Source organism: Heterodontus francisci, chromosome 9 (genome assembly GCF_036365525.1).
Source record: "Heterodontus francisci isolate sHetFra1 chromosome 9, sHetFra1.hap1, whole genome shotgun sequence".
In the NCBI taxonomy this organism is placed as follows: Eukaryota; Metazoa; Chordata; class Chondrichthyes; order Heterodontiformes; family Heterodontidae; genus Heterodontus; species Heterodontus francisci.
In genome coordinates this window covers 11,153,784-11,178,751 of record NC_090379.1, presented here as the reverse complement: position 1 = coordinate 11,178,751, position 24,968 = coordinate 11,153,784, and the positions used below count along the sequence as shown (strand labels likewise).

General features: G+C 45.5%; 1 protein-coding gene across 5 annotated transcripts in view; it reads right to left on the bottom strand.

Moving 5' to 3' along the window:
• LOC137373579 (ovarian cancer G-protein coupled receptor 1-like) overlaps nt 1–24,753 on the bottom strand; it is a 98,223-nt gene extending 73,470 nt beyond the window's left edge. For 2 of the 5 annotated variants that reach the window (XM_068038554.1, XM_068038547.1), the window contains exons 1-2: nt 24,664–24,753; nt 7,749–7,911 (exon numbers count right to left, since the gene is read on the bottom strand). The gene's annotated coding sequence lies outside the window, so the exon portion shown is untranslated. Of the gene's footprint in view, nt 1–5,782; nt 6,002–7,748; nt 7,912–24,663 lie in introns of all 5 variants that reach the window. The other 3 variants (XM_068038549.1, XM_068038548.1, XM_068038551.1) reach the window with 3 other exon arrangements.
• Between the last annotated feature and the right edge of the window lie 215 nt (nt 24,754–24,968).

Sequence of the window (24,968 nt, the reverse complement as noted above, 5' to 3'; positions counted from 1 at the left end):
GTTGTCTAAAGATATCTGGTTTGGTCTATTTCATTCTGGGGTTACTAGAGTGGTTAATCTGGCTGTTTTCTGACTGGGTGTGAAAGCTTAATAACATGCTGCAACCTGTGGAGTGACGGGACTGATGTTGAAGACCCAGAGTTGGCGATCTGATTCTATTTCTAACCAGGATTCTCTGCCTGTTTTTTTTTTTTAAAAGATATTTATTGAGATGGTATTAATCATCTTATCCCGGGATTGGTGTCAATCCTTGAACTTAGGGCATGTGACAGGCTGTTTGACTTGTGGAACTGGGTCAAATTTACCTTATTATTCCAAATGTGATTACACAGATCTGTGTAAGTTGGGGTAATTTGTTCTAATTTATAATCAAATACCCTCAAGGTGCATCTATTACATGATTGTTGTTGACAACTTTATGAGCTAAAGATGTTTAGTCAATGAGTCATGGCTCTAAACATGTTTATTTTTTATCCCTCCTAATGGACAGTCTTTCATCATTTATATCTATTTCATGTCTCCAAATCTAAACTCATCCTGTAATCCACCCACTCTCTCTCATCACTTGACCACCTAGTTTTGGAACAGCAATGAAGGAATCCCTGGACAGCATCATTCAAACAAACTTGCATTTTTATAGTGCCTGTCACAACCTCAGGACCAACCCAAAGCACTTGGCAGCCAATCAAGCACTTTCTGAAGTGTTGAAGTGTAGGAAAGGCGGCAGCCAATTTGTGCAAAGCAAGAGCCCACAATGAGATAGTGAGCAGTCAAACTGTTTCAGTGAGACACAGAAGAAAGTGAAGGGGGAAAAGGACAGGAGCAACCCACAGGTACTCACAAACAACAGTCTCACACACAGGAAAAGACATAGAATGTACCAAGGAGGTGATAGCCAAATGGTTAAAGGGCAGAACTGATCATTTCTGGCTTCTCTCTATCTTCCCTCCCGACCTTCCTCTCTCTCCTTCCCTCGCACTCCTCCCCCACTCTCTCTCCCTCCCACTCCCTGTTCTCTCTCTCCTCTCTCTCCCTCCTACTCTTTCTCTCTGCCCCCTCACTCATTTGCCCTCCCACTCTTCACTCTCTCTCCCCCCTTACTGATTCTGTACTCCCCCCTCTCATCCCACTCCTCTTTCTCTCTCTCTCCCCACTCTCTCACTCCTCTCACTTTCTTCTTCCCCCACTCCTCTCTTTCTCTTCTCCTCTCCCACTCTCTCCCCCCCCCCTTTACTCTCCCAGCCTGTCTCCCCTTTCCCTCCCTTTCCCCCCCAATTCCTCTCACAATCTCCTCCCTCTCTTCCTCCCCACTCTTCTTTTTCTAGCTCCCCCCTCTCTCTCCTTTCCCTCACCTCTCTTTCTCCCCCCTCTGTCTCCGCCTCTCTCCCCCCAATTCTCTTTCTCCAGTTCCCTCTCTCCTTCCCCGTCTTTCTCTCTCCCCACTCCCCTCCACCTCTCCCTCTCCCTCCCCTCTCTCTCCTCCCCCTCTCTTTCTCCCTCTCTCTCCATCTCCATACTCCTGTCTCTTTCTCCCTCTCCGCCTTTCTTTCCCCCTCCCTCTCTCCCTCCATACTCCTGTCTCTTTCTCCCTCTCCCTCCACGCCTTTCTTTCCCCCACCCTCTCTCCTTCCCCCGTCCTCTATTTTTCCCTCTCCCTCTCTCTCTCTCTTGCTTTCTTTCTTTTCTTCCTATCACTTTCCAACCCAGGTTTCTAGGAAAACCCTCACATTTCCTTAATTTATTTAGCTCCTTCTCTTCGCAGCAACACAAAAATCTGTTGACCTTTGGGAAATGTTTCTGAGACAACCTTCACCAACCACATGGGTCCCAGCATCTTTCCAGAGCCAGTCAGGTGACTCTGCACACTTGGAATCTCAATAACCGGGCGCAGGGCCACTGCCTCCATTCTGGTTTCTATGGCACTGAGTGCAAGTCTCCCAAGCAAATCGGAAGATTCTTTCTTTTCCCACATTCCAGCAGATACTGGGAGCACAACTCTGTGGAAAATGACATTTGGGAAGGGACAAGTAGCGTGGGCCTCACTATTCCTTGCAGTGCCAGGTTCCCATAGCAACCACTTCGTTGTGAGTGAGCGTTGAACACAGGCCAGGGCACCTCTCTAGAGGGGAGGAGAGAATCGAGAGTGACCTCAGGCAATTTTCTGGCAGCTGGTCCTCTGATGAGGGACTAGGCCATTTGCCAACATTCTTAGTGAGGAAGTTAAGGGTCAACTTTACCCATCGTAAGAGAAACAATCATTTCTCAGGAGTGTCTTATGTACAATGCACAATCTGTAATGACCAAAAGGCAGAGAAAGAGCAGGAAGGCAGTGCAGGTGTCCCCTGCGGTCATCTCCCTCCAAAACAGGTATACCGGTAGATAGGCGGTTCTGTGGTCGAAAACGAGACTCCCGAATGGTATGTTGCCTCCCAGGTGCACGGGTCAGGGAAGTCTCAGATCGGCTGCAGAACATTCTGAAGGGGGAGGGTGAACAGCCAGTTGTCGTTGTGCACATAGGCACCAATGATATAGGTAAAAAACGGGATGAGGTCCTACAAGCAGAATTTAGGGAGTTAGGAGCCAAGTTAAAAAGTAGGACCTCAGAGGTAGTAATCTCAAGATTGCGACCAGTGCCATGTGATAGTCAGAGTAGAAATGAAAGAATAGTCAGGATGAATGCGTGGCTTGAGAGATGGTGCAGGAAGGAGGGGTTCAGATTTTTGGGACATTGGGACCGGTTCTGGGGGAGGTGGGACTATTACAAATTGGACGGTCTACACCTGGGCCGGACTGGAACCAATGTCCTTGGGGGTGCTTTTGCTAACGCTGTTGGGGAGGGTTTAAACTAATGTGGCAGGGGGATGGGAACCAAATGAGGAGGTTCAATGGACAGTAAGGAGGTAGTAACTAAAGTCTGTAAGGAATTAGATAATGAAGTCAGCGTGACTAAGGGAAAGAGTAGGCAGGGAGCAGATGATGAACGCAAAGGGACTGGTGGTCTGAGGTGCATTTGTTTTAATGCAAGAAGTGTAGTAGGTAAGGCAGATGAACTTAGGGCTTGGATTAGTACCTGGGAGTATGATGTTATTGCTATTACTGAGACTTGGTTGAGGGAAGGGCACGTTTGGCAACTAAATATCCCAGGATATCGATGCTTCAGGCGGGATAGAGAGGGAGGTAAAAGGGGTTGAGGAGTTGCATTACTGGTCAAAGAGGATATCACAGCTGTGCTGAAGGAGGGCACTATGGAGGACTCGAGCAGTGAGGCAATATGGGCAGAACTCAGAAATAGGAAGGGTGCGGTAACAACGTTGGGGCTGTACTACAGGCCTCCCAACAGCGAGCGTGAGATAGAGGTACAAATATGTAAACAGATTATGGAAAGATGTAGGAGCAATAGGGTGGTGGTGATAGGAGATTTTAATTTTCCCAACATTGACTGGGATTCACTTAGTGTTAGAGGTCTAGATGGAGCAGAATTTGTAAGGAGCATCCAGGAGGGTTTTCTAGAGCAGTATGTAAATAGTCCAACTCGGGAAGGGGCCATACTGGACCTGGAGTTGGGGAATGAGCCCGGCCAGGTGGTTGAAGTTTCAGTAGGGGACTACTTTGGGAATAGTGATCACAACTCCAGTAAGTTTTAGAATACTCATGGACAAAGACGAGAGTGGTCCGAAAGGAAGAGTGCTAAATTGGGGGAAGGCCAACTATACCAAAATTCGGCAGGAGCTGGGGAATGTAGATTGGGAGCAGCTGTTTGAAGGTAAATCCACATGTGATATGTGGGAGGCTTTTAAAGAGAGGTTGATTAGCGTTCAGGAGAGACATGTTCCTGTGAAAATGAGGGATAGAAATGGCAAGATTAGGGAACCATGGATGACAGGTGAAATTGTGAGACTAGCTAAGAGGAAAAAGGAAGCATACATAAGGTCTAGGAGGCTGAAGAAAGACGAAGCTTTGAAAGAATATCGGCAATGTAGGACCAATCTGAAACGAGGAATTAAGAGGGCTAAAAGGGGTCATGAAATATCTTTAGCAAACAGGGTTAAGGAAAATCCCAAAGCCTTTTATTCATATATAAGGAGCAAGAGGGTAACCAGAGAAAGGATTGGCCCACTCAAGGACAAAGGTGGAAAATTATACGTGGAGTCAGAGAAAATGGGTGAGATTTTAAACGAGTACTTTGCATCGGTATTCACCGAGGAGAGGGACATGACGGATGTTGAGGTTAGGGACAGATGTTTGATTACTCTAGGTCAAGTCGGCATAAGGAGGGAGGAAGTGTTGGGTATTCTAAAAGGCATTAAGGTGGACAAGTCCCCAGGTCCGGATGGGATCTATCCCAGGTTACTGAGGGAAGCGAGAGAGGAAATAGCTGGGGCCTTAACAGATATCTTTGCAGTATCCATAAACGCGGGTGAGGTCGCGGAGGACTGGAGAATTGCTAATGTTGTCCCCTTGTTTAAGAAGGGTAGCAGGGATAATCCAGGTAATTATAGACCGGTGAGCCTGATGTCAGTGGTAGGGAAGCTGCTGGAGAAGATACTGAGGGATAGGATCTATTCCCATTTGGAAGAAAATGGGCTTATCAGTGATAGGCAACATGGTTTTGTGCAGGGAAGGTCATGTCTTAACAACTTAATAGAATTCTTTGAGGAAGTGACAAAGTTGATTGATGAGGGAAGGGCTGTAGATGTCATATACATGGACTTCAGTAAGGCGTTTGATAAGGTTCCCCATGGTAGGCTGATGGAGAAAGTGAAGTCGCATGGGGTCCAGGGTGTACTAGCTAGATGGATAAAGAACTGGCTGGGCAACAGGAGACAGAGAGTAGCAGTAGAAGGGAGTTTCTCAAAATGAAGACGTGTGACCAGTGGTGTTCCACAGGGATCCGTGCTGGGACCACTGTTGTTTGTGGTATACATAAATGATTTGGAGGAAAGTATAGGTGGTCTGATTAGCAAGTTTGCAGACGACACTAAGATTGGTGGAGTAGCAGATAGTGAAGGGGACTGTCAGAGAATACCGCAGAATATAGATAGATTGGAGAGTTGGGCAGAGAAATGGCAGATGGAGTTCAATCAGGGCAAATGCGAGGTGATGCATTTTGGAAGATCCAATTCAAGAGTGAACCATACAGTAAATGGAAAAGTCCTGGGGAAAATTGATGTGCAGAGAGATTTGGGTGTTCAGGTCCATTGTTCCCTGAAGGTGGCAACGCAGGTCAATAGAGTGGTCAAGAAGGCATACGGCATGCTTTCCTTCATCGGACGGGGTATTGAGTACAAGAGTTGGCAGGTCATGTTACAGTTGTATAGGACTTTGGTTCGGCCACATTTGGAATACTGCGTACAGTTCTGGTCGCCACATTACCAAAAGGATGTGGATGCTTTGGAGAGGGTGCAGAGGAGGTTCACCAGGATGTTGCCTGGTATGGAGGGCGCTAGCTATGAAGAGAGGTTGAGTAGATTAGGATTATTTTCATTAGAAAGACGGAGGTTGAGGGGGGACCTGATTGAGGTGTACAAAATCATGAGAGGTATAGACAGGGTGGATAGCAAGAAGCTTTTTCCCAGAGTAGGGGATTCAATTACTAGGGGCCACGAGTTCAAAGTGAGAGGGGAAAAGTTTAAGGGGGATATGCGTGGAAAGTTCTTTACGCAGAGGGTGGTGGGTGCCTGGAACGCGTTGCCAGCGGAGGTGGTAGACACGGGCACGATAGCGTCTTTTAAGATGTATCTAGACAGATACATGAATGGGCAGGAAGCAAAGAGATACAGACCCTTAGAAAATAGGCGACCTGTTTAGATAGAGGATCTGGATCGGCGCAGGCTTGGAGGGCCGAAGGGCCTGTTCCTGTGCTGTAATTTTCTTTGTTCTTTTGTGTACATAAATGCAGCAGATTCAATACATAGCATTCAGATGAAAGACTCATTCATCTGTTTTTTTGCGGTGAAGATTAAGCGAGGAATGTTTCCAGGGAAATGTGCGACGTCTCCTGCTGATTGAATAATATTCCAACATTTTTAACATTCATTAAAACAACAACAACTTATACTTATGTAGCGCCTTTAACATAATAAAACATCCCAAGGCGCTTCACAGGAGCATTAAAAAACAAAATATGACACCAAGCCACATAAGAAGATATTGGTCCGGATTTTATTCAGGCGGCGGGGGTCCCAGCTGCGGGCCAGAAAGTGGGGGGAGCCCCTGCCTTGGTACTCCATCAGACTCTCATAGCTATTCCACGGGGGCAGGCACTTAACTCTTAACCTTAACCAATTTCTCTGTTGCTCTAAGTCTGGTCTCTTGCGTATCCCCCTTTCCTTCGACATACTATTGATGGCTGTGTCTTCTATCATTGAAGGGGAACACTCTGGAATTCCCTCCCTAAACCTCTCTGCCTCTCCACCCTCCCCCCCCACCCCCCACCTCCTTCTTTAAAACCCTCCTTCGACCCCACCTCTCTGATCAAGCTTTTGATCAACTGTCCTAACATCTCATTGTTTGACTCAATGTCCATAGACAGGAACCTCACAATTAAATGTCAATTAAGTAATCACAGTCCCAGTTCTGAAGCACACTTTAACAGGCACTGAAGTGGGCTTTACACTTTTTTTTTAAGAAAACCTTTTATCGGCCATTGCACTCTCAAAGAAAGAAGGAAGAATTTGTATATCTATCCTGCTGTTCATGACGTCAGGACATCCTAAAGTGGTTTCCAGCTGATAAAGTACTTCTGAAGTGTAGTCGCCATTTTACATGTAAACTTGCTGAACTTTGTTTGCACTGGGCTGCCTATAACACTGAGGAAATCAGGGTCATCAGCTAACACACCATGGCACAGGAAGTAAGACATTTCAAAATATCAGCATCAACACTGCTTCTTAATTTGCCTGCTGTAGTTTTACACAAAAACAGAACATTAAGCAGCAGCAAACTGCAAAAATCAGTTTTTGGTATTCATTAAAGGCTGGATTCTACCAGAACACACGAGAGCCATAGAAACTTCCGGAATGTGGCAAGTTTGTGAGGTTTTACATCTGTATACAAAATAGAAAGGGACAAAAAAAAGGACAATGCAACTTCTCCTTGAGTAGTGGGTAACTGTCCTGACTAATGTGGTACTGAGCCACAGTGACTAGGAGGATCCCTTTGGAACAGGAGGAAGCCATTCAGGCCATCGAACTTGCTCTCCCATTCATGGCTGGTCTGTATCCTAACTACCTCAATTTCAAGATGTGAGCTGGGTTTTAAGGAGGTGGGAGAGGTAGTAAGGGCTACAGGTAAGGACAGGATCAGTCTCAGCTTTGGTGCTTCCCTCCTCGGCTACCAATGCTCACCCCCATTTCTAAGGAAGGGTTATTTGGGTGAGTGATCAGAGGACAGGAAGTTCCCATCATGAATCTATACCTCGGAGCAAGTCAGATCACCTTTAGGGAGTGATGGTGGTGGGGATTGGAGTGGGGGTGGAGAAATTAACTTATTTCAGGAAAGGCAAGGAATTAACAAAAAATGATGCACTACAGGGGCACCTCGATAAACACATGAGGGGGAAAAGAATAGAAGCATATGTTGTTAGAGTTAGATGTAGTAGGGTGGAAGGAGGCATGTGTGGTACATAAGCACAGTTGGGCCAAATGGCCTGTTGCTGTACTGTAAATTCTATGTAATTCTGTGTAAGAAACCTTTTAATCAAATTTGTACACAAAAATATCAGAAGTACAAAATAAATATTGAATTACCAATCTTAGGGCGTGGCTTTCCTCTGTCTTCGCATCAGTCTTGACTTCCACATATGAAGGAATTGATCATCTTCTCACAGGGGGCAACCTCACAGGGCCCTATCCTTTTAAGAGCCTTGTGCCATTGGCGCATGGTGACCTTGGTCCAGAATTCCTCTCAGTTCTCATGGAACACAAGAGCATCATTGTTAGCCACATTGGTCATTGCAGACAGACACAGAGGAAACCTGTTCATATTTGTTCATACATGAGATGTGGGCATCGCTGGCAAGGCCAACATTTATTGCCCATCCCTAATTGCCCTTGAGAAGGTGGTGATAGATCTTCTTCTTGAACCGCTGCAGTCCATCTGGTGCGGGTACACCCACAGTGCTATGAGGAAGGGAGTTCCAGGATTTTGACCAAGCGACAGTGAAGGAACGCCAATATAGTTCCAAGTCAGGATGGTGTGGGGCTTGGAGGGGAACTTGCTGGTGGTGGTGTTCCCATGCATCTACTGCCCTTGTTCTTGAAGGTGCTAGAGGTCATGGGTTTGGAAGATACTATCAAAAGGAGCCTTGGCAACATACTGCAGTGCATCTTGTGGATGGTACACACTGTTGCCACTGTGCATCGGTGGTGGATGGGGTAAATTTTTAAGGTGGTGGATGGGGTGCCGAACAAGTGGGATGCTTTATCTTGGATGGTGTTGAATCTCTTGTTGGAGCTGCACTCATCCAGGCAAGTGGACAGTATTCCAACACACTCTTAACTTGTGCCTTGTAGATGGTGGACAGGCATTGGGGAGACAGGAGGTGAGTTACTCACTGCAGAAGTCTCAGCCACTGACCTGCTGTTGTTGCCACTGTGTTTATATGGCCATTTCAGTTAAGTTTCTGGTCAATGGTAACCCCCAGGATGCTGATGGTGGGGGATTCAGCAATGATAATGTCATTGAATGTCAAGGGAAAAGTTTTGTGCCTGTGTAAGAGAGTTTGGCCGTCAGTCTTCCCCAGTAACGATCCCTGCAAAGTCTTACTCATTGCTTCGAACAGGCTTATGACCTTATGAAGTTGCTGCGATGCCCTTATTAAGGTACAAGACAAGAGCTGTTGTGAAAGCTGGTCATGGTTTGCCTCATGGTTGGCACCCTCCATCACCAAGTGGGCGTCTAACTTCCGTTTGAAATCATTGACTGTCTCCACTTCCACCACTCGCGTGGTCAGCGAGTTCCAGGTCATTACCACTCGCTGTGTAAAAAAGTTCTTCCTCATATTCCCCCTGCATCTCTTGCCCAAAACCTTCAATCTGTGTCCCCTAGTCCTTGCACCATCAGTTAATGGGAACAATTTTTCCTTGCCTAACTTATTTAAACCTGTCATAATCTTGTACAAATCAAATCTACCCTCAATTTCCTTTGCTCCAGGGAGAGCAACCCCAGCTTTTCCAACCAAATCTTGTAACTAAATTCCCCATCCCTGGGACCATTCTGGTAAATCTCCTCTGCACCCTCTCAAGGACCCTCACATGCTTCCTAAAGTGTGGTGATCAGGACTGGATGCAATACTCTAGCTGTGGCCTAACCAGAGCTTTTTAAAGGTTCCCTGCTTTTGTACTCAATGCATGCAACAACTTCAGCCTTTTGATCAGCACAAAGAAAACCGAAGTAATGTACTAGCCTGATCCAGGAAAGCCGTATCGCAAGCCCAAGTTCCATGGTCAGAACCCATCGGTATAGTATAAGGGCCTGAAAGGGTTAATGTTTGAGACAGTGAGAGTAAACCCCTCCCACTGTAGTGATGACAATGTAATAGTCACATGGGTGTTAGGCTTGGAAGAAGCTAGAAGCAGCACGAGATGTGCTGGCGAGACAGGCTTGTGGAGAGAGTAAATAGCTATATGTATATAATAAACGAGTTATTCTTTAGCCCTACAAAGACTCCTGAGACTCTGTGAACAACACTCAATCTATGTTAAAACAATACACAACATTGTGGCAGTGGTAAACCATGAAAACATTTAAAGAAAAATACTTGCCCAGTACAGTAGAGCCAGAAGACTGAAGAAGACTACTTACCTTCAGAAGAGGCTGTGAAGTGGTCCAGAGCTGCTCCAACATGGATAGTCGGTTAGTTAGCGCACAGATGCACAGGCTGCACCACAGAAGCATGGTGGCCTTTGAGAAAAATCCAGCAATTGGGTGAGTCATGGTACAGACAGTTGGGGATTGGATAACAAGTGCTTTGAAAAGGTTTAAGTAATTTTCTAATGGCACACTACGCACAGAAAGAAAAAAAATAAATCCTTTACTTGGCCTGTCCGCGAGGGCAAAGAACGGGAAATCCCCGAAAAGCGCAGGAACTCTGGAAAGTAGCGGGGACACCCTCCATTAAAACAAGCAAGCCTAAAAAAAAAATTATTAAAGAAGGGGGAACATCCTAAAAAAAAGTCTCTCAAAGAATGGATTTGAAACACATGATGCCTGAAAGCTTCCAGAATTGGGAAGAACCCAATCAAATACAGAATTGGCCCATGTGGAGAAAAAAGTTTCTCAGATTTAGAATAGCTTCTCAGCTACACACTAAATCAGAGGCTGAGCAAGTTAATACCCTTTTATACTCCGTAGGTTCTATTGAAGCTGCAGAAAAATTTGAAGACGTGTTACAAGCATTTAACAAATATTTTATTTTGTGAAGTAGTAAGATCCTGGAAAAATTAAAGTTTAATAAGAGAGTTCGGAAGATAGGCGAATCCATGGATGCTTTCATTAATGATTTGTACAGATTAGCTGAGGGCTGCGAGTACAGAGAATGGAAGTCTGAATTGATCAGGGACCAAATAGTAGTGGGAATAGCTGACAAGTCCTTGTCAGGTCTTTTGCAGTCAAAAGAAGACCTCACACTCGAGAAGGCGATTCAGATGGTGCGACAGGCAAAGTCCAAAGGCAAAACAGAGCCATTCTATGGCCTGAGGGGGGCCTTGAATCAGAAAAAATCCGATGTCTGTCCAGTTCCTGAAGCCCAGGATGGCAAAGCAATCTCCGGATAAGAAAGTACACACAGCTGAGTGGGTGCAAGACACCAGGAAACTGTACCAGCGCTGTGGAGCCAGAAAGACCCACAGACATGGCCAGTGTCCTGCTAATAAAATGGAATGCTTTAATTGTAAAAAGAAAGACCACTTCAGAAAGATGTGCCAGAGCGAGACCTCTTCTCTCAAATTTACAAAACAAAATGCCTTCGCACACAGAGCGGTGAACGAGGTGGAACAGCTTCCATTGAAAGATAAACCAGGAGACTTCCGAGGGGAAGTTAACGACCCCAATCAAGGATTTTGGATGGAAGACATCTGTCAATGAACATATTATTAATTTCAAATTGAACACAGGTGCAAGCTTCACAGTTCTGTTAGACTGAGAGCCATGGTGACGAGACATTGATTACAACCAGTGGACGCACAGTTGTATGGTCCAGGATAGATCCAACAGAAGGTGAAGGGTAAGCATCAAGCACCTCTCCAATATAAAGTGGGGCAGATTATGGAAACTCTACACATTTTAAAAAGCCAAGGATTTTCTCTGTTAAGCAGAAAAACATGCTTAGACCTACATCTACTCAAACAGGTGGATGAAGTCAAACAGCCAAAGTCAAACAGTTGCTTTCAAGCAGTCTATCCCAAACTGTTTTTGGGTCTAGAAAGGCTGAAGACAGAGTACAAAATTAGACTAAAAGATGCCAGACCCAGGTATGTATCTTTACACCCAGAAAGATACCACACCCCTTGAAGAACCAAGTACAAAATCAGCTGGAAGAGATGACCACAATGGGAGTCATTTCTCCAGTCATGAAACCAACAGAGTGGTGTTCGCCTATGGTTCCAGTTCCAGAACCAAACGGCACTCTCTGTATCTGTGTGGATTTAATGCAGCTTAACAAAACAGTGAAAAGGGAAATTCATCCTATGTTGTTCGGTACACGAAAGACCGGCAAAGCTCCCCAAAAGCATAATGTCCACTCAACTCAACGTGAGTCGTGACTTTTGGCTGGTAGAGGCAGAAACCCTCTTAATATTTTAAAAGTATTTGCACTTGAAGTGCCAAAACCTACAAGGCGACGGACCCAGAGCGGAAAGTGGGATTATGCTGGATGACTACTAGTCGGATGTCCTCCTTCCAGGCTGTAAATTTCTATGATTCTGTGATTTCTATGTCATCAGTATTATATAGTGTTGTAATTTATACTGGAATTCCATGATATTCTATGATTACTAACCCATTTGACTGTGGAACTCTCTTCCCCAGAGAGCAGTGGAGGCAGGGTTATTGAATATATACTCAAGGCTGAGTTAGATAGGGTGTCAAAGGGTGTTAGACAGGAAAGTAGAGTTGAGGCCAAGATCTTATCAAATGGCGGAGCAGGCTTGAGGGGCCGAATGAGGTTAAAGCTGATAATATGTTGAGTGGGGAAATTTTTACTCATCACATCATTGAAAATCTTTCCATGTACGTAGGTGACACAGAGGTGTTAGTGACTGACTCTGTGAAACAAATAGCAGCAAGATAACATCACAAAATCTCCTCACGTAATCTTAGACTGACTACAGTTGTGCCTTTCCAGTGAATGATAGCTGTGGTATCCAGAGTTCATGACATGAACTGTCCCTGTTCAGTTTTATTACATATTTTGTGTTCTGACTGTCAGCAAAGTGGCCAATACAATTCACGCACAAAATTGTTTCCAAAAAAATGCAGTGACTATAAATATGTAAGCCAATATTCTTTGGAGTTTAGAAGAATGAGCGGTTATCCAATGGAAATGTATAAAAGATAAAAGGGAGGTCGTCGAGGAGGGTTTGTCTACTGAGTCATTATGGGTGGAAGTCAGAAACAGGAAAGGAGCAGTCACTTTGTTGGGAGTTTTCTATAGACCCCCCAATAGCAACAGAGACACGGAGGAACAGAATGGGAGGCAGATTTTGGAAAGGTGCAGAAGTAACAGGGTTGTTGTCATGGGTGACTTCAACTTCCCTAATATTGATTGGAACCTCCTTAGTGCAAATAGTTTGGATGGAGCAGTTTTTGTCAGGTGTGTCCAGGAAGGTTTCCTGACTCAATATGTAGATAGTCTCCCCTCTAGTCGGCCTATGTTGGACTTGGTGCTTGGCAACGAAACAGGCCACGTGGCAGATCTCTCGGTGGGAGAGCATTTCGGTGATAGTGATCACAACTCCCTGACCTTTACAGTAGTCATGGAGAGGGACAGGAGCAGACGGGATGGGAAAATATTTAATTGGGGGAGGGGGAATTACAATGCTATTAGGCAGGAACTGGGGAGCATAAATTGGGAACAAATGTTCTCAGGGAAATGCACGACAAAAATGTGGAGGTTGTTTAGGGAGCACTTGCTGCAACTGCTGGATAGGTTTGTCCCGATGAGGCAGGGGATGGTAGGGTGAAGGAACCTTGGATGACAAGAGATGTGGAACAGCTAGTCAAGAGGAAGAAGGAAGCTTACTTAAGGTTGAGGAAGCAAGGATCAGACAGGGCTCTAGAGGGTTACAAGGTAGCTAGGAAGGAACTGAAGAATGGACTTAGGAGAGCTAGAAGGGGACATGAAAAAGTCTTGGCGGGTAGGATTAAGGAAAATCCCAAGGCGTTCTACACTTATGTGAGGAACAAGAGGATGGCCAGAGTGAGGGTAGGGCTGATCAGGGATAGTGGAGGGAACTTGTGCCTGGAGTCGGAGGAGGTAGGGGAGGTCCCAAATGAATACTTTGCTTCAGTATTCACTAGAGAGAGGGACCTGGTCATTTGTGAGGACAGCGTGGAACAGGCTGATATGCTCGAACAGGTTGAGGTTAAGAGGGAGGATGTGCTGGAAATTTTGAATGATATGAGGACAGATAAGTCCCCGGGGCCAGACGGGATATACCCAAGGATATTACGGGAAGCGAGGGAAGAGATTGCTGCGCCTTTGGCGATGATCTTTACTTCTTCACTGTCCACTGGAGTAGTGCCGGATGATTGGAGGTGGCAAATGTTATTCCCTTGTTCAAGAAAGGGAATAGGGATAACCCTGGGAATTATAGACCAGTCAGTCTTACGTCGGTAGTGGGCAAATTATTGGAGAGGGTTCTGAGAGACAGGATTTATGATTATTTGGAAAAGCATGGTTTGAGTAGAGACAGTCAGCATGGCTTTGTGAGGGGCAGGTCATGCCTCACAAGCCTTATTGAATTCTTTGAAGATGTGACAAAACACATTGATGAAGGAAGAGCAGTGGATGTGGTGTATATGGATTTTAGCAAGGCATTTGATAAGGTTCCCCATGGTAGGCTCATTCAGAAAGTAAGGAGGCATGGGATTCAGGGAAAGTTGGCTGTCTGGATACAAAATTGGCTGGCCCATAGAAGTCAGAGGGTGGTAGTAGATGGAAAGTATTCAGCATGGAGCTCAGTGACCAGTGGTGTTCCGCAAGGATCTGTTCTGGGACCTCTGCTCTTTGTGATTTTTCTAAATGACTTGGATGAGGAAGTGGAAGGCTGGGTTAGCAAGTTTGCCGATGACACGAAGGTTGCTGGAGTTGTGGATAGTGTGGAAGGCTGTTGTAGGTTGCAACGGGACATTAACAGGATGGAGAGCTGGGCTGAGAAGTGGCAGATGGAGTGCAACCTAGAAAAGTGTGAAGTGGTTCATTTTGGAAGGTCGAATTTGAATGCAGAATACAGGCTTAAAGACAGGATTCTTGGTAGTATGGAGGAACAGAGGGATCTAGGGATCCGTGTCCATAGGTCGCTCAAAGTTGCCACCCAAGTTGATAGGGTTGTTATGCCGCGAGGTTATGCTGCAGCTCTATAAGGCCCTGATTCGACCACACTTGGAATATTGTGTTCAGTTCTGGTCGCCTAATCATAGGAAGGATGTGGAAGCTTTAGAGAGGGTGCAGAGGAGATTTACCAGGATGCTGCCTGGACTGGAGGGCATGTCCTACGAAGAAAGATTGAGGGAGCTGGGGCTTTTCTCATTGGAGCGAAGAAGGATGAGAGGTGACTTGATAGAGGGGTACAAGATGATGAGAGGCATAGATAGAGTGGATAGCCAGAGACTTTTTCCCAGGGTGGAAAGGGCTATCACCAGGGGGCATAATTTTAAGGTGATTGGAGGAAGGTTTCGGGGAGATGTCAGAGGTAGGTTCTTTACACAGAGTGGTGGGTGCGTGGAATGCGCTGCCAGTGGTGGTAGTAGAAGCAGATACATTAGGGGCATTTAAGCGACTCTTGGATAGGTACATGGATGATAGTAGAATGAAGGGTAGGTAGTTAGTTTGATCTTAGAGTAGGTTAAAGGTTCGGCACAACATCGTGGGCCGAAGGGCCTGTACTGTGCTGTACTGTTCTATGTTCTATGTATAAATGTATAAAAGATGACTTTGACAAGGTAAATGCTGAGATACTGTTTCCCCTGGCTGGAGTGTCTGAAACATGGGGTCCGGCTCAGGATAAGGGGTCGATCATTTAGGAATGAGATGGGGAGAAATTTCTTCACTCAGAAGGTTGTGGATCTTTGGAACTCTTTACTCGAGAGGGTTGGAGATGCTCAGCCAATGAGTATATTCAAAACTGTTATCGATAGACTTTTGGACACTAAAGGAATCAAAGGATATGGGGATAGAGTGGGAAAGACATTCAGCCATGATCTTATTGAATAGAGGAGCAGGTTCAAACATCCATAATGTCCTACTCCAAGTCTTATTTATGTTCTTAAGTTGCTAAATATGGCAGCCATTTTTCAAACAGCAATAAGATGAATGAATGATCAGTTTGTTTATTATTTATGCTGTTGCTGGACTTTCTTTTTAGTTGTTCTGGGGATTTGGGTGATGGTGGCAAAGCCACATTATTGCCCATCCTTAGTTACCCTGAAGAGGTAATGGGCCTTCACCTTAAATCCCTGCAGTCATTACGGTGATGGTGCTTCCATAGTGGTGTTAGGTAGGGAATCCTGAGATACTGACCCAGCCTCAGCCATGGTGCTTTTATGGCTTTGCTGGTTGAACTAGTGGTCAATAGTCAGTTGAAGATGATGGGAACTCAGAGATGATGATGCCACTGAAGGTTAGGGAAAGGTAGATGGACCCATTCAACAACAACTTATACTTATTTAGCACCTTTAATGCAATAAAACATCTCAAGGCGATTCACAGCAGTTTTACAAAACAAAATATGACATGAGTCACATAAGGAGATCGTAGGTCAAATGACCAAAAGCGTGGTCAAAGAGGTCGGTTTTAAGGAGTCTTAAGGGGGGGAAAGCAAAGTAGAGAGGCGTAGAGGTGTAGGGAGGAAATTCCAGAGTATAGGCAACTGAAGGTGTGGCTGCCAATGGTGGAGCGATTAAAATCGGGGATGCTCAAGAGGCCAGAATTAGAGGAGCGCAAATATTTCAGAGGGTTGTGGAGCTGGAGGAGATTACAGAGATAGGGAGGGGTAAGACCATGGAGGGATTTACAAAATAGGGTGAGAATTTTAAAATTGAGGCGTTGTTTGGCCTGGAGATAGTGTAGCTCAGTGAGCACAGGAGTGAAAGGTGAACAGGATTTGGTGAGAGTTAGGACACGGGCAGCAGAGTTTTGGATGACCTCACGTTTATGGGTCGAATGTGGGAGGCCACCAGGAATGTATTGGAATAGTCAAATCTAGAGGTAACAAAGACATGAATGAGAATTTCAGCAGCAGATGAGCTGATTCAGGGACAAAGTTGGGTGATGTTACGGAGGTGGAAATAGGCAGTCTTCGTGATGGCACAAATATGAGATAAGAAGCTACTTTCAGGGTCAAATATGACACCAAGATTCCAAACAGTCTGGTTTAGTCTCAGACTGTTGCCAGGGAGAGGGTTGGAGTTGGTAGCTAGGGAACGGAGTTTAGAGTGGGGACTGAAGACAATGGCTTCAGTCTTCACAATATTATTGTGAAATATCTGCTCATAGCATATCTGCCATTGTGATCGCCAGAGCTGGCGGACAGCTATAAAGGTGAGGCTAAAGAGTGGCGAGTCGAAGAGACTTGGCAGTTGGCAGGAAAAAAGACAGAAGTGCAAGGAGAGAACCAACTGTGTAACAGCCCCGACAACCAATTTTATCTGCAGCGCCTGTGGAAGAGTCTGTCACTCTAGAATTGGCCTTTATAGCCACACCAGGCACTGCTTCACAAACCACTGACCACCTCCAGGCGCTTACCCATTGTCTCTCGAGACAAGTAGGCCAAAGAAGAAGAAGAAGAGAAGAAGATCTGCTCATCCAGTACTGGATGTTGACGAAGTAGTCAGATAGTTTAGCAACAGTGGACGAGTTGAGAGAGGTGATGGTGAGGTCGAGCTGAGTGTCATCAGCGTACATGTGAAAACTAATGCTCTGCTTTTGAATGATCTCATCAAGGGCCAGCATCTAGATGAGAAATAGGAAGGGGCCAAGGATGCATCCTTGGGGATCACCAGAGGTGCGGGAGCAGGAAGAGAAGCCATTGCAAGTGATAACTCTGGCTACAATTAAATAAATAAGAATGGATGAGACAAGTGCAGTCCCACCCAGCTGGACAACAGTGGAGAGGCATTGAAGGAGGATGGTGTGGTCAGCATGTCAAAGGCTGCAGGCAGGTCAGGAAGGAGAGGAGGGAAAGTTTACCTTTGGCACAGTCACACAAGATGTCATTTGTGACTTTGATCGGAGTTTTGGTACTGTGGCAGGGACAGAAACCTGATTGAAGGTATTCAAACATGGAATTCCAGATAAATTGGGCGTGGATTTGGGAGGCGACAACATGTTCAAAGATTTTGGATGAAAGGCAGGTTAGAGATGGGATGGTAGTTTGCAAAAACGATGGGGTCAAGTGCTGGTTTTCTGAGGAGAGGGGTGATGGCAGCAGATTTAAAGAAAAGGGACAACACCTGAAGAGACAACCGTTTACAATATTGGCTAACCTGGGAGACAGGACAAAGAACAAAGAACAGTATAGCACAGGAGCAGGCTATTTGGCCCTCCAAGCCTGTGCCAATCTTGATGCCTGCCTAAACTAAAACTTTCTGCACTTCCGGGGACCGTATCTCTCTATTCCCATCCTATTCATGTGTTTGTCAAGATGCCTCTTCAACGTCGCTACCTGCTTCCACCACCTCCCCCGGCAGCAAGTTCCAGGCACTCACCACCCTCTGTGTTAAGAATTTGCCTCGCACATCCCCTCTAAACTTTGCCCCTCTCACCTTAAACCTATGTCCCCTAGTAACTGACTCTTCCACCCTGGGAAAAAGCTTCTGACTATCCACTCTGTCCATGCCACTCATAACTTTCTAAACCTCTATCATGTCGCCCCTCCACCTCCATCATTCCAGTGAAAACAATCCGAGGGGAAGGGAGGGGAAGTTGTGTGGTCAGCAGTTTAGTGGGAATAGTGTTGTGTGATTGCCTTTAAGAGTGATGTCCCTTTAAGATCTTAGTATGCTAATGAGTTGAGTGCCAGGAAAGGGTCATGTGACTACATGCCAGTCTCACTCTGCTACTGTACAACACCGAGAGGCAAGTCCTGTAAGTAGATAGCCCTGCACTGTATATGTTTGTTAGCTGTTTGAGATCTTCAGCAACCTGTACTCCAGACATCTCATTTATGATGCATCAGACAACATAAAAAGTTGCTCATTACAAATAAGATCGAGGGAGCAGGAAGTGGGCTCATGAACAAGATGAGCTCAGGGAGGGCCAGAGGGGGAGATAGGACAGAAACTAGAGAAAGATGTGAGTTCAGGACTGGGGCAAGGGGGAGCTTTGAAGGACATTTGGACAGGTGAGCTGTAGGACAAAAAATAACTTTTTTTAACAAATTCACGGCAAAAAGCTGGTCATGTTGGCCATTTTTCCCATCATGGCCTGCAACAAAACGAACTGAAACAAATTTTGTCCACTTTTTCTGGAATAAACCCACTGAGCTTGCTAAGCCAAGAGAATAAAACAGATAAAAACAGAGATAATACAGCCAAACAAGAAACATTAGTGCTTTAGTTTATGAAGACTAGGCTTGGGACCTAGATAAGGTGAAGCCCAGTGTTCCAACAACATACAAACATCTTTTTCTACAAATTTGACTACATAGGGCTTCACATAATAGAAGATTACTGGAGAAAGTGAAAGAATGATGGACAGTTTTCAGGGAGGATCTAAATCATGGTGTAAAGCAGGGTGCAGAATATAATTGGGTTTTATGCTGTTAAAAGAAGTTTAATAGGGCGCTATGGCCTGTCAATATAGTAAACTAAACCATTCCCTGGAAAAAGGGTATAAAAGATTCAACATATTGGAGACCTTTCCTGCAGTCGAGGGAAGGAGAGCCCTGCAGAATTGTTGGAAGGAGATCTCGAGGAGAGAGCCCAGCTGATCATCAGGAGAAGAATCTACAGTGGACAGGAGCTGGCCACTTCGGGTGATTGTATGACCATAGTTAATAACATATTTGAGCCAGATATTGATTCAGCATTCATTTCCTGGGAATGAGCGCAATATAACAGCTTTTTAAAATCATTATCATTTTCCTCTTTTCTTTCCCAGCGATTTTAATTTTTCCATAATCATTTTGAATCGGTGCCCATTTCAGATCTGTAATCGTGGGTACAAAATGCACTAATCCAGTTAAGCATTACTAATTTTTGTGGATTGAGTCATCAGTTTGTTTTCTTGTAATTTGTGGAACAAAACAAACTATAAGCAAAGTGAATGTTTTAGAAAACGTAGCAAGTCTAATTGGGCTCGTGGAAGGGAGGGACACAGCAGAGACAGCGGATGATCTTGATCTTAGTGGTAAAGACGTCCATGAGCTCCTCACACTTATTGTTGGAGGTGAGGGTGGAGGGGACAGGGGAGAGGAGTGGATCGTTTGCAGTAGAGAAAAGAAGCCGGGGTTATCTTTGCATTCCAGGGTGATCCTAGAATAGTGAGCAGTTTTAGCAGACGAGAGCAGGACCTGATAGTGTTTTATGTGGTCCAGCCAGATCTGGCAGTGGATGACTAAACTAGTTAGAACATAGAACAGTACAGCACAGTACAGACCCTTCGGCCCACAATGTTGTGCCGAACCTTTAACCTACTCTAAGATCAAACTAACTACCTACCCTTCATTCTACTATCATCCATATACCTATCCAAGAGTCGCTTAAATGTCCCTAATGTATCTGCTTCTACTACCACCGCTGGCAGTGCATTCCACGCACCCACCACTCTCTGTGTAAAGAACCTACCTCTGACATCTCCCCGAAACCTTCCTCCAATCACCTTAAAATTATGCCCCCTGGTGATAGCCCTTTCCACCCTGGGAAAAAGTCTCTGACTATCCACTCTATCTATGCCTTTCATCATCTTGTACCCCTCTATCAAGTCACCTCTCATCCTTCTTCGCTCCAATGAGAAAAGCCCCAGCTCCCTCAATCTTTCTTCGTAGGACATGCCCTCCAGTCCAGGCAGCATCCTGGTAAATCTCCTCTGTACCCTCTTTAAAGCTTCCACATCCTTCCTATAATGAGGCGACCGGAACTGAACACAATATTCCAAGTGTGGTCGAACCAGGGCCTTATAGAGCTGCAGCATAACCTCGCGACTCTTAAACTCAATCCCCCTGTTAATGAAAGCCAACACACAATACGCCTTCTTAACAACCCTATCAACTTGGGTGGCAACTTTGAGCGATCTATGGACATGGACCCCAAGATCCCTCAGTTCCTCCACACTACCAAGAATCCTGTCTTTAAGCCTGTATTCCGCATTCAAATTCGACCTTCCAAAATGAATCACTTCACACTTTTCCAGGTTGAACTCCATCTGCCACTTCTCAGCCCAGCTCTGCATCCTTTCAATGTCCCGTTGCAACCTACAACAGCCTTCCACACTATCCACAACTCCAGCAACCTTCGTGTCATCGGCAAACTTGCTAACCCAGCCTTCCACTTCCTCATCCAAGTCATTTAGAAAAATCACAAAGAGCAGAGGTCCCAGAACAGATCCTTGCGGAACACCACTGGTCACCGAGCTCCAGGCTGAATACTTTCCATCTACTACCACCCTCTGTCTTCTATGGGCCAGCCAATTTTGTATCCAGACAGCCAACTTTCCCTGTATCCCATGCCTCCTTACTTTCTGAATGAGCCTACCATGGGGAACCTTATCAAACGCCTTGCTAAAATCCATATACACCACATCCATGGGCGGCACAGTGGCGCAGTGGTTAGCACCGCAGCCTCACAGCTCCAGCGACCCAGGTTCAATTCTGGGTACTGCCTGTGTGGAGTTTGCAAGTTCTCCCTGTGTCTGTGTGGGTTTTCTCCGGGTGCTCCGCTTTCCTCCCACAAGCCAAAAGACTTGCAGGTTGGTAGGTAAATTGGCCATTATAAATTGCCCCCAGTATAGGTAGATGGTAGGGAAATATAGGGACAGGTGGGGATGTGGTAGGAATATGGGATTAATGTAGGATTAGTATAAATGGGTGGTTGATGGTCGGCACAGACTTGGTGGGCCGAAGGGCCTGTTTCGGTGCTGTATCTCTAAACTAAATCCACTGCTCTTCCTTCATCAACGTGTTTTGTCACATCTTCAAAGGATTCAATAAGGCTTGTGAGGCATGACCTGCCCCTCACAAAGCCATGCTGACTGTCTCTAATCAAACTATGCTTTTCCAAATAATCATAAATCCTGTCTCTCAGAATCCTCTCCAATAATTTGCCCACTACCGACGTAAGACTGACTGGTCTATAATTCCCAGGGTTATCCCTATTCCCTTTCTTGAAGAAGGGAATAACATTTGCCACCCTCCAATCATCCGGCACTACTCCAGTGGACAGTAAAGAAGTAAAGATCATCGCCAAAGGCGCAGCAATCTCTTCCCTCGCTTCCCGTAATATCCTTGGGTATATCCCGTCTGGCCCCGGGGACTTATCTGTCCTCATATCATTCAAAATTTCCAGCACATCCTCCCTCTTAACCTCAACCTGTTCGAGCATATCAGCCTGTTCCACGCTGTCCTCACAAACGACCAGGTCCCTCTCACTCGTGAATACTGAAGCAAAGTATTCATTTGGGACCTCCCCTACCTCCTCCGACTCCAGGCACGTTCCCTCCACTATCCCTGATCGGCCCTACCCTCACTCTGGCCATCCTCTTGTTCCTCACATAAGTGTAGAACGCCTTGGGATTTTCCTTAATCCTACCCGCCAAGACTTTTTCATGTCCCCTTCTAGCTCTCCTGTCCATTCTTCAGTTCCTTCATGGCTACCTTGTAACCCTCTAGAGCCCTGTCTGATCCTTGCTTCCTCAACCTTAAGTAAGCTTCCTTCTTCCTCTTGACTAGCTGTTCCACATCTCTTGTCATCCAAGGTTCCTTCACCCTACCATCCCTTCCCTGCCTCATCGGGACAAACCTATCCAGCAGTCGCAGCAAGTGCTTCCTAAACAACCTCCACATTTCTGTCATGCATTTCCCTGAGAACATCTGTCCCCATTTTATGCTCCCCAGTTCCTGCCTAATAGCATTGTAATTCCCCCTCCCCCAATTAAATATTTTCCCATCCCGTCTGCTCCTGTCCCTCTCCATGACTACTGTAAAGGTCAGGGAGTTGTGATCACTATCACCGAAATGCTCTCCCACCGAGAGATCTGCCACGTGGCCTGTTTTGTTGCCAAGCACCAAGTCCAACATAGGCCGACTAGAGGGGAGACTATCTACATATTGAGTCAGGAAACCTTCCTGGACACACCTGACAAAAACTGCTCTATCCAAACTATTTGCACTCAGGAGGTTCCAATCAATATTAGGGAAGTTGAAGTCACCCATGACAACAACCCTGTTACTTCTGCACCTTCTCAAAATCTGCCTCCCAATCTGTTCCTCCGTGTCTCTGTTGCTATTGGGGGGTCTATAGAAAACTCCCAACAAAGTGACTGCTCCTTTCCTGTTTCTGACTTCCACCCATAATGACTCAGTCGACAAACCCTCCTCGACGACCTCCCTTTCTGCAGCTGTGATACTATCCCTGATTAACAATGCCACTCCCCCACCTCTTTTACCTCCCTCCCTATTCCTTTTGAAACATCTAAACCCCGGAACATCCAACATCCATTCCTGCCCCTGTGATATCCACGTCTCCGTAATGGCCACAACATCGTAGCTCCATATCCTTTCAAGTCTGTGTCCCTTGGACCTAAGAGAGCAGAGATGAGGGCTGTACCTGGGGAAACGTCAGGTGAGAGAAAGTAATGGTTTTATTGGGGACTGGGGCATCAAAGGTGGAGGTGAGGGTACCGTTTAGCAAATCAGTAGCTGCAGAAATGACGTGGTGAACGGAAGGGCAAAGACTGGACAGGTGGGACTTCGAAAGGGCAGTTGTAAGTGAATTGGGGATAGTTTTTTCCAGGGGTGGATACAGAATGAGATGGAGTTAGGGTGTCGAAGGGGGATGTGGGTGGAGAGTGATACAAGGAAGTGATCAGAAATGGCTTTATCTGTGATTGATATGACCAGAGTAGTGAGACCATGTGCGATGGCAAGGTTGAGGAGGAGGCCATGAATATGGTTTAAGGAGTTTACACTGAGAGAGAGAAATTTAAGGAGGATAAAAGAGCAGTGAACTCAGAAGACAGAGAGCAGGAGAGCCAACTGTGCAACAGCCCCGACAAACAAATTTCTCTGCAGCACCTGTGGAAGAGCCTGTCACTCTAGAATTGGCCTTTATAGCCACTCCAGGCGCTGCTTCACAAACCACTGACCACCTCCAGGCGCGTATCCATTGTCTCTCGAGATAAGGAGGCCAAAGAAGAAGATAATAAAAGCAAAATACTGCAGATGCTGGAAATTGGAAATAAAAACAAGAAATGCTGGAAATACTCAGCAGGTCTGGCAGCATCCGTGGAGAGAGGAGCAGAGTTAACGTTTCAGGTCAGTGACCTTTCATCAGAATTGGGAAAAGTTAGAAATTTAACAGGTTTTAAAAGAGAAGAGTAGAACCTCAAGGTAGGCATTCCTGGAAGAGAAGTGGCAGTGAATTAAACACTAAAATAAAAGCAAAATGCGGCAGATGCTGGAAATCTGAACTAAAAACAAGAAATGCAACTTTCTTATTGTCTCAATTTCTCCTCCCCTCTATGTGTAATTCATAGATTTTAATCATGATATAGCTTTCCATTCATCTTTGACTATTTTCACTGTTTTGCAAGTCTATTTCCCTCCATTTGTTTTGTCTGTAAGCCTCTGTAAAGCTGTCCTACATGTTCCTTTACAGATATAAATATGTAAAATGAAGCCCTCAAGTACAAGGTAGAGTACACAGCAAGATGGAAGCCAACATGTAATGATTGATATCAAACCTGGATGAGGACAGGCTGGTGGAACACACAAGTGAGAGAAACTGTTTGGAGGCTGAGACAAAAAGGGAAGTGTAGGAACTGGAATTGGCTATTGTATGGTTTGGGCAAATAAGGTAAAGCGAATTCGAGCAGCCTCCTATCCAGCTTTCACAGCACTCTCCCATTACACACATTAACCCTTGCTCCTCACCAATGACAAAAACCACCTGCTTTGACCCCACTCACTGCAACTCTCTCACTGAATACACTCCCCATCTCCCAGCCCTATAATCTCCCTCCACCACCTCATCTTTCTCCTAACCCACTGTCCCCAGCCCCAACTCCCCCAAACCTCCAGCTCCCCCAATTCTCTATTGACTTGAAAAACCTACATTACCAAATCGTCTTGTTTCTGAATTCTCTTAACCTTACTCTTAACCATAAACATCTAACTTCATAACTGAATGAAAAAAAAAGACGGGCCCTTTTTGAACTTTTATTTATATTGTCAGGTTCAATAAACTTGCCAGTAATAGAACGCCAAAGGCACAACATAAAAAAAATCTTACCATAAAAAGTCCAGAAATGTTCGGTGTATTTTCTCCTGTATAGATGCACCACTTTCCAGGTTATTCCTTTACCATCAGTTCTAGCGTAGAACGGTGAGGAACTACACACGCTCAACACTCCGTGTGGGGCTGTTGATTCTGCCTGAAGAAATAGCATCTCAGCCCCAGCCTGTGGTCTTCACCTGTGGCTTGTGAAGGAAATGACTCCATCATTGTAATAGCCAACTACAGAGGCCTCAAGCAGCTGCAAGGAAGTGGTTTGGATTTCGGGTTCATAACTGATTGCTAACATTGTCTGCTTTTGG